Here is a 9726-nt window from a genome sequence, read left to right as displayed (position 1 = left end):
TAATAAAAACTTTCATGAAGATCATTGGACAAAAACTTGATTCCTAGTAATAGTTTTGAGATATGACGATGTGATATGTGAGTTATGTTGATGAGTAATTATGCTTTAGTAAGAATATTGGTGTTAAGGTTTGTGATTCCCTATGCAAGCACGAAATTCAATAATTATGCAATGAAATTATATCCTACTTGTGGTGCATTATTCGGTGTTAATTATGCTTAATGCTCGCTTATGAGATTATCTGTTTCTTGGTTGGTCGCTTCTCAATCTTTTGCTAGACTTCATTTTGCACTAAATATGATCACTACTTGTGCATCCAAAAACCTTTAAACCAGTTTTGCCACATGACTCCACTATATCTACCTATATGTGGTATTCTTTTGCCGTTCTAGGCAAATTTGTATGTGCCATCTCTAGTTTTCAAAATAAACTTCTCTTTTGTGTGTTCGTACTGCTCGTGGAGCGGTGAGGGGTGGCTAATATTTTCCATCCTAGATGCGTTATTCTCATGATGAGTGTTTATTCACTTGTCATTGCACGAGAGTAAGGCAAAGGTATTAGGGATGCCCAGTCCCGAAATGAAAAATGAATTTACTTTATGTTGAAAAATAATAAATTCCTTGGAAAGTGTTGGTATGGAGGGCAACCGTGGATACGGCTAGCCATGGAAAGTGAAAGTATGATAGAAAAAGGAATAAACTTTATTTTCTGTTTGGGAACCACCTATGATATATCTAGCATGGAAAGTGTTGGGAACTCTAAGTCATTTTTGTTGGTGGGAAAGACACACCTCCCAAAATGTTTTTATCTCTAAGTTTTTCGCTTTGAGCTCTGGCACCTCTACAAATCCCTACTTCCCTCTGCGAAGGGCCTTTCTTTTACTTTATGCAATTTTTTATTTTGAATTTGAGTCTCCATCTTCTCTTATAAAAGCACCAACTAGGAGGCAATATGATCGTACTTGAGTATTGGGTGTAGCTAATATGCGAGTGTCTTTCATGAATGGATCAATGATTGAGCATGATGGGCTAGGGATAACTTATTTTAGCGTTGATATTTTGAAAGACATGGTTGCTTGTTGATATGCTTGAGTATTTAAATTACCATGTCAAAACTAGACTATTGCTTTGAATCACATAAAAGTCCAAGTGTCCATGCTATAAATAAAAGAATATGATATGACATGTTAGGCAACATTCCACATCAAAAATTCTGTTTTTATCACTTACCTACTCGAGAACGAGTAGGAGTTAAGCTTGGGGATGTTGATACGTCTCCAACGTATCTATAATTTTTGACTGTTCAATGCTGTTATATTATCAATCTTGGATGTTTTATAATCATTTTATATCATTTTTTGGTACTAACCTATTGACATAGTGCCAAGTGCCAGTTGCTGTTTTCTACATGTTTTTTACATCGCAGGACATCAATACCAAACGGAGTCCAAATGCAACAAAACTTTACGGAGATTTTTTATGGACCAGAAGACACCCAATGGGCCAAGTCTGCACTTGGGGGGTGCTCCGAGGGGAGCACAACCCACCAGGGTGCGCCAGGAGGCCTAGGCGCGCCCTGGTGGGTTGTGCCCACCTCGGGTGCCCCCCGGACCGCCTCTTTGCTCTATAAATACCCCAATATTCCAGAAACCCTAGGGGAGTCGACGAAAATCAATTCCAGCCGCCGCAGAGTCCAGAACCACCAGATCTAATCTATACACCATCACAAAGGGGTTCACTACTTCCATTGGTGCCTCTTTGATGATGCGTGAATAGTTCTTTGTAGACCTTCGGGTCCGTAGTTAGTAGCTAGATGGCTTCCTCTCTCTCTCGCTGAATTCTCAATACAATGGTCTCTTGGAGATCCATATGTTGTAACTCTTTTTGTGGTGTGTTTATTGGGATACGGTGAACTTTGAGTTTATGATCAGATCTATCTTTTTATATCCATGAAAGTTATTTGAGTTTCTTTGATCTCTTATCTGCATGATTGCTTATAGCCTCGTATTTCTTCTCTGATATTTGGGTTTTGTTTGGCCAACTTGATCTATTTATCTTGCGATGGGAAGAGGTGCTTTGTAGTGGGTTCGATCTTACAGTGCTTGATCCAAGTGACAGAAGGGGAACCGGCACGTATGTATCATTGCTACTAAGGATAAAACGATGGGGTCTATCTCTACATAGATAGATCTTGTCTACATCATGTCATCGTTCTTATTGCATTACTCCATTTTTCCATGAACTTAATACACTAGATGCATGCTGGATAGCGGTCGATGTGTGGAGTAATAGTAGTAGATGCAGGCAGGAGTCGGTCTACTAATCTTGGACGTTATGCCTATATAATGATCATTGCCTGGATATTGTCATGATTATTTGAAGTTCTATCAATTGCCCAACAGTAATTTGTTCACCCACCGTTTGCTATTTTTCTCGAGAGAAGCCACTAGTGAAACCTACGGCCCCCGGGTCTCTTTCTCATATTATTTGCCTTTGCGATCTACTTTTCCTTTGCTTTTATTTTCAGATCTATTAAACGAAAATACAAAACTACCTTGCTGCAATTTATTCTTATTTATTTTATTTGGCGTTCAATCTATCAATCTACTACAATTTTATTCATGTCCGTTTGCTTATCTTGGGGCGCCGCTACCCGAAAGGGATTGACAACCCCTTTTACACGTCGGGTTGCGAGTATTTGTTATTTGTGTGCAGGTGTTGTTTACGTTGTGTTGCTTGGTTCTCCTACTGGTTCGATAACCTTGGTGTTATATCTGAGGGAAATACCTACCGCCGCTGTGCTGCATCATCCCTTCCTCTTTGGGGAAATACCGACGTAGCTTCAAGCCGCCATCATCCTGCGATGTGTCAAGCGAGCAGGCGTGGAGCTGGCGAGATAGCCCGGCAAGGCTTGCCGGGCAACCAATGACGTGACATTAAGCGGTGCATTTAATGCACCCTGTCAGCCTGCAGAGTTAGGTATGATAGCACTGTTTGCTATCTTATCAGTGCATAATGACTACTTTGCCATTGTGGCAACCCCTTAATCTATAAAAGGAGGCCCATGGCAACCGCAGAAAGGGTTAGAAAGTTGCACAACTCACACCCCCGTACGCACGTAGCCACTGCCGGGCAAGTGCACTACGCTCCACCACCATTCTTCCACCATCAATCCACCAAAGCAGGAGTAGGGTTTTACGCCTCACGGCGGCCGGAACCTGGGTAAAATTGCTCGTGTGATCTCTGCCGTGCTGCCCCACACTGGTTTGCTCTTTCTGCAATGCGACGTCCCCCTGCCGAACTAGCAAGGGGCCCTCCGGTCCCATAGGTGGCCGTGGTTTCCCATGACAATTGTCTTGCCAAATCAAAATAGAGACATGGTTCAAATCATATCAGTTCAAGACAAAGCAGCACTGAAAGAATACAAAGCGTGGGAAACTACACGGCACAACAAGATTTCAGATGGGTACCACGGGTCTACATGTACAACAACACTATTGGCTCTGTTGTGATGCTAGTAATGTGCATGATATGAGAAGTCAACTGTATACACAATTGAGATTGAAATCAACAGAGCTATTTATAAGAGCAAACCTGTTAAAGAAACATGCGTAAACATACCTGTTGTGCCATTGGAGTTTCGATTGGATCCTTCAATTTAAAAATAAGTTTGTATGAGCAAATACAGTGATACAAGAGCAAAGCAGTATGCACGAAGCAATGGAATCTTAAATGAGAACAGTTGTTCTTTAGGTTTAAGCACTTGTTCTACATGAACAGAGTATAGTAAGACGGAAGCATATAGTACTTAAAAATAAAAAATGAGCTCATAGACCTTACCACATTCTTGGTTCGGGACCAGTACAGAACAAGGCGTTTCCAGGCATCATCCAGTAAATGTGTCTCAGGAGAATGTAAGGGAATTTGATGAGTTTCTTTGCCAGTGAAGTACGTTTTCTTCAGGTAATTCCGATACTGCCACCAAGCATTCTTGAAGATAGCAGAGGTATTAGCACAGGTTATCTCATCCTGAGTTTCCAAATCGGTCCTTCTCTATAGAGAAAATGGGAAAATTTGATGTATTATAACCATCATGGAGGTAGAATGTATGGGAAAAAGCAAAGTAATTGCCATGAATAACATTACTTACACATAACTCTTGGACAAACACCTGCAACTGGCATTTTCCTTAATCCTCAGTATAATATTTCCATGATGGAAAGATACGCACATAGGATTTAACAACATCAAATGTGATAGATGCTAAACTACGAATGGCTGGTTGTGCTTCCTCCACACGAATAGGTGTACTAACTGGTGGAGTTGGGGTTCACTGTGGTAGTACTGGCGCTTTGGGCACTGGAGCTGCCTTACTAACTGCTCTTGTTTGGGAGCTCTGTGGTTGAGATGGTGCTGTGTCAATAGGAACTGGGTTACTATCTGCTGGGGTTGGGGTTAGATTGGGTGAAGCTGGTTCTCTGTCCATCGCAGTAGGGGTACAATCTTTGAGAGTCTGGGTTATGTGTGGTAGGGCTGGTTCTCGTGCATGTACAACCGGGGTGCTATCTCCACCAAGAGGTAGCACTGTTTTATTTGAAGACCGTGTTTTTACTCTGCTAGATACTGCCATCACCTGCTCCAATTCAAATGGCTAATAAACAGGAAACATAGTTGAATGTACAGACATTGTATGAGAGACAGATGCAATAGATAGTGTGGAAAAAAAGGCATGAAATAGTTGAGATGTATATTGTTTAACTAAAACGGATAGCATGACATAATTTCACATATATGATGTCTATCTAAACTGGATAGCATAGCATGACATAATTCAACGATATGATGACTAACTAAACAGGCTAGCATGAGATAATTATATGATGTCTTTAGTAAACAGGTTCGCATGACATAATTCAGATACATGTTATCTAAGTAATCAGGATCGCGTGATTTAATTCACTGATTTATATGCTAAGCAGAGGGCATTCGCATATATGATGTCTGAAGTAAGAACATGGTGTTGAATATTGTGTATGTGATGTCAAAACTATGCAATGCAAGACACCATATGCATGATATTAGCAGTATAACCGTGCCAAGTTAGAGCATACACCTCGGTGGGGGAATGGGACTGGTCATCTGTCTCTGAATCCATCTCTGAGGAGCTATCGGGACCCAGCAAGAGATCTGCTTCGACAGGTAGCACTGTCTGCTCTGAAGACCTTGTTTTCACTCCAGATTTTTCCATCACCCACTCAAATGGCTGATTCACAGGAAGAGTAGTTTAATGTACAAACATTGTCGATAAATGGAAATGTAATGAAGAAAAGGATGGGCAAAATATCATCTATCTATCTATTATATACTTAAAATAGAAGTCAAATAAGACACCACATTCTTCCACATAAGTTAAAATAATATGCATCGTTGATCAATAATACTTACGGCTGAGATTTAACGATGTTACGTTACGTGCGTAAAGTTATGTATGTTGCGCGACACGTACATAGGTCATGCACAAAGATTATTCTAAAAAAGGTGCATGATTAATCTAAATAAAAAGGTGCAAGATTACGTTGGAAAGAAAGAGAGAGTTTGGTCATGTACGTAGGATGTACGGATTACGGGAAGCTGGAAAGCTAACAAAAAAAGCTACAACTACAAGCGAACACCAAAAAAAGGAAGTGTTATCCTACTAGGACACGTACATCTCTTTATTTATGTTGAAAACTTGGACACGTACATCTGATCAACTATCTATACACGCTGAAGTCCAAAAAAAACTGTCTATACACGCTGGAATCCCCATCACGATGCAAACCCTTCCTCCTCACGTAGCCGCCTCAGCTCCATGTCCTTGCAGCATCCGTGTTCCTCATCTTTCCCAATGCATCTCTACCATCACGTCTTCGACTTGATCCGGTAGCCATCGTCCTCCTATCTTTCCTCGCTTCAGCTATTGTTTCTGTCGCACCTTCTCAGGATGTCTGCGGATTCAAGTAGGGAGGTAATTATTTGTAACCTCTTTAATGAAAAAAGAGCAGCCGCTGTGGGCTGAAGCTTCTCAATAGGCAATCCCATCAATATTATGTCATTGTCTTCCCAGCCTAATCATCGCCGTTATTGTCTCTTGGCGCAGGTCCACACAAGCACATGTGGCTTCTTCAATAAGATAGATTTGGCAAGGAGGGTGCATCGAAAACCAAGCATCTAGCCTAGAGAAGGTGAGTCTGTACGTGTTGTCTTGATGGCTTGATGCTAATGTATGATATGTTTCCTGAAAGAAAAATCCCCTTCAATGCATGCTGGATTGATGGTTCCAAAATCTACATATTAATATCACCCGCATGACTACATATCATCACCATGCCTTATTCCAATTAATTATTGTCTATTGACACATGATACAGACACAAGCTGCTTTGTTCTGGAGATCAGGGACTCCAGAACCAAGCGTGCTTTTGTGCTCCATGAGGATGAGCACCATCATGACGTCTACACCGAGCCGCAGCACAATGGTGGAATGCTGGAGGTCTTGCAGTAGCGTGCCAACATGTACCTTGGGAGCGACGTTGGCTGCACGTTCGGCGTTGCCATCTTGGAGTCCACTACAGAAACCGAGGTACGACCAAGGGGCTAGGAGGGCAAGCCGGATGGATGGTATTTCCAAATCTTTCTCACTTATCCTCGCTCTACAAGAATTGGTAGTGTTTCCTTCCTGGCTGTAGTGATGAACAGATACTTCTTGGTGCAATTTCCAATCTATAGTAACTAATATGTGCATGTTATATGGATCCCTAGCTTCCATAATAGTTTATTTCTCTTTGTTCAGGATTACTTCATTCACACTTAACACCATACCCGAAAAATAAGTTCAGTTGAAATTTGAAATATGGTGGTGGTATACGACACAAAGAATCAGACTGGTGCATGTACATTATCTCTAGATTTAAGCAATACAGCCTTCCTTTCGAGAATATATTGCAGATAGTTTAATTTTTATGTTTGTTATTGTGTCTTATATTACTATGATTATAAAGTTAATCTAATATCTACTTTTCTGCCATGGTTTCGATTTGTAGGTTTTAAATAAATACCTTACATTGACATTGATCTTCGAAGTTAACGGGTGGCAACTTTGAGGAAATAATGTGTTTTTAAATGGTTGTAGTTTACATGAAAATTGTCCTATATTTTACTGAATATACTTATTGCTTACATATTCATGTTTCCTTGCTTATATTTAGATAATTTTGTCTTCTGTTTGCGCTACAGTGTGATTTGGTTTTGCAGTTTAGCTGGACATAACGTGATTCAGAACCCCAATTTACCAATGTGTTGCTGCAGTCACAACTGAAATGATCCAGCCATAAGTTTTGGGTTATTGTCTTCTTTTCTTGATTAGATCTTTTCTAACAGAAATAGTTATCAGTATGTATTACACAAACCCGTAGTTGAATAAGTTAGAATTATAAGCATAGAATATGTAGCTTCATGCGTTTCTTAACTAATTTGGTTCTATTAAGTTATTTTATATTGTGGTGTTCTCACACTCCTTTCTTCTCTGTCCCTTCTTAAACATGTGTTGTCATTTTACCTTGCATGTTTAACTTGATACGTGGCTTAGGAGGAAATTAGATGTCATATGTCACTGTCTAAAACCAACATATGTGCAATTCATCTAAGAATATCCCAACCAAGAAAGTAATAGTTTAGCATACTCACTCCAAACAAATGTGCAGTTGAATTTTCATAATCATGAAACATTGTTGCATTTCAAAAATTATTTATATAATCAAGAAGTGTTCCTTCATTACGTTGGAACAAAAGTTATATACCACATACTATCGAGTCCCCTGCTGAAAAACTATATTTCGCATTCTAAGAATTTATGGAATTACACGACAAAGTTAAAACATAGAATTTCTAGCTCGTGCAGAACCTGCCCCAAATTGATTTATCAAGGTAGCCTAATTGATGTGACATGAATACAAATGAGCCACACGGAGATGTATGAAAACCAAGACGTGGTACACAACTCGCTAATGTGCACGTGGGAAAGAAATATTGAATATATGCATGTACTTTGTCTAGCAGATAAAAGTCATGATGGCAATGTACTCAAAGATGATGATCATCGGGTCAAATGAAAGGTAAGACACAATGATGCATCAATATGTTCCCATGATACCCAAAGACAAATTTATTTATATTTTATATAAAAAATAACAAATGAAATTTAGAGGAGCCAATATTTAAAAGGTTTGTCACAAATAAAGTTGATAGATTGATGAGTTTTCGCAAAATTACAATAGAAAAGATTCTCCGGAACCATTTATTACAACTACATACATCTATACACAAATAAAACTATGTGTTGTGGAAAATATTTGGAGAAGAAAATATTTGAAAACTAAAATATACATTACCGACCGAACAATCAGTGAAGAATTATGCAACAGTGACATAGTCTCAAGTTATCAACATCCATCAACCATTAATTAGATAAGAGTACAAGGAAAAAAATCACCTAGAGAAGAATATGTATCCCTCAAGGACTCGACAATGCAAAAAGGAAATACTGCCAAATTAGTCGTGTGATATACGTATTTATTCATTTTTTACCATAAAAAATAAAAGCGTTTAGTGCTTTCCACAAACCTTATTAAAATATGTGTTTGTTAAATAAATCACCTATAAAATGTAAGTCATATTTGTTTTCTCAAGTCAATTTTTAAAGTTTAACCAACATTACTGAAGTGAATATATTTAATGAACGGCCTAAATAGTATCTGTCGTGATTTGCAAATGTTTCCTTAAACTTGGTAAAACTAAAAAATATACAACTTAGGACAAATAAACATGAATTACATTTTGGACGAATGGAGTAAATGCCATAACAGAGAAACCCAACAGTTCCTAGGCCATCGCCTCCGCTCAAAATATTTGTACTATGACCTCCCAAAGCTAGATACGTGGATAAATAAAATATATGTGGAATTTTTTGTCAATATACACCAATGATTTCATTGTCTAGGATGGAGAAACAACTAATTTCAATTAATAAGAGCAAGATGTGCATGCATAGAAGTGTCGGAAATGTTGTGCACATGACAAATAGTGTGCACAACCATTGCACGATGACCCATCTATTGGTGTTCTGCCGTCTGTGCCATGCATCGACAAACTGATTCAATTGTCGTCCATAAATCATGTGTAAAGTATCGTCCATATAGGAGTGCTCACTGAGGTATGTCATTGCATTAAATTAAAAATGCAGCAACAATACGCCAACTAGCAACTACGAGTGGGAAAACGATCACAAAGTTAATGTGTAACAAAGTTATGTAGTTTATAAATTAAATCAATTTATTTATATAGTTGTTGATCCGATAACACATAAAACAAACAATCCCAACAAATTTCAATATGTGGCCATCTAGCCGCGCAAATGCGCAGGTCGCACTTCTAGTTCAAATATATGATGCCTGGTTAAACAGGATGGCATTGCATATTTCACATATATTATGGCTGGCTAAAAGAGATGAGACTGCATAATTCCCATATATGATTTAGAAACTAAACAGGTGGCATTACAGAACATGTCTAAACTAAGCAGATGACATATATGATGATGAAAGCAGGCACTGCAAGGCAACATATGCATGATATGACTAACATCATCATGCCAAGTTAGAGCAAACACCTTGGGGGTAAATAAGAGTGG

This window comes from Aegilops tauschii, chromosome 5, assembly GCF_002575655.3.
Source record: "Aegilops tauschii subsp. strangulata cultivar AL8/78 chromosome 5, Aet v6.0, whole genome shotgun sequence".
NCBI classification, from domain to species: domain Eukaryota; kingdom Viridiplantae; phylum Streptophyta; class Magnoliopsida; order Poales; family Poaceae; genus Aegilops; species Aegilops tauschii.
Note: the sequence above shows the minus strand (reverse complement) of the source record.